Here is a 976-nt window from a genome sequence, read left to right on the forward strand (position 1 = left end):
CTTTGTGCTTTTTCATGTTTTACCTAAGAAATCTTTGTCTTGAGAACCCATTGTTTCCTCCATAATTGCAAGACTTATTCATTTGATTTCTTCCAGAAATCTACCATATAATTCTAGGTTACATGTAGGTCCATGACTTTTTTTAAATTGGTGTTGGGGATTGAATCCTGGCTTTTGCGCTGAGTCCATCCCAGCACTTTTTATTGTTTAGTTTTGAGACAGGTCTCACTCAATTGCTAATTTGCCCAGGCTGGGATCCAACTTGCCATCCTCCTGCCTCAGCTTCTGAGTGTTCATGTTACAGTTAGGTTTATGATCTATTGTAAGTTAATTTTCATGTGTTGTGTCAGATATTTTGTTTTCATGTTATAGAGTTTAAAACTTTTTCTGTAATGTCCTATTGTGATTTTTTTTTCTTTTTTGGTAATGGTTTTTACATCACTGACTGCAACTTAAATTGTGCCATCCTCCTGCAATATGGCAAGAGAAACAGAAACTTGCTAGTATGGTAAAGTAGTTGAGGGGTTGCGAAACACCCTTCACTTATCACTGTGCTCCAGTCGTTTTTGTCAGGTCACCTCCTTGACTAACTTCCCCATACTGTCAAAGCCCTTGGTTTCACTCCAGGCTCATCTTCCTCAACTTCCTGCAGCATTCACTTCCTCTCCCTCCCAGGTCACCTAGACACTGTCCTTTCCAGAGAAACATAAGGAATTCATGGATTCTTCTTTGCATTATACTGTGTTCCTCCCTCCTTTTCCATCATTTCCTTTCTGTGTTTTGTGATATTTGGTACCAAACCCATGCCTTTCTCATGCTCCGCAAGCTCCCTCCGGCTGAGTCTCCCACCCCCGCTGAGTCCTCCTTGTCCTTTTCAGTGCTCCAGTTGTCTCGATTTGCCAGTGTGATCTGTGTGGTTGTGAATCATACAATATGGGTAGGAATAGAGTGTTTTAAGGCCCAGAGTAATGTCTAA

This window comes from Chinchilla lanigera, unplaced genomic scaffold, assembly GCF_000276665.1.
Source record: "Chinchilla lanigera isolate Chin_1 unplaced genomic scaffold, ChiLan1.0 scaffold00479, whole genome shotgun sequence".
Taxonomy (NCBI): Eukaryota; Metazoa; Chordata; class Mammalia; order Rodentia; family Chinchillidae; genus Chinchilla; species Chinchilla lanigera.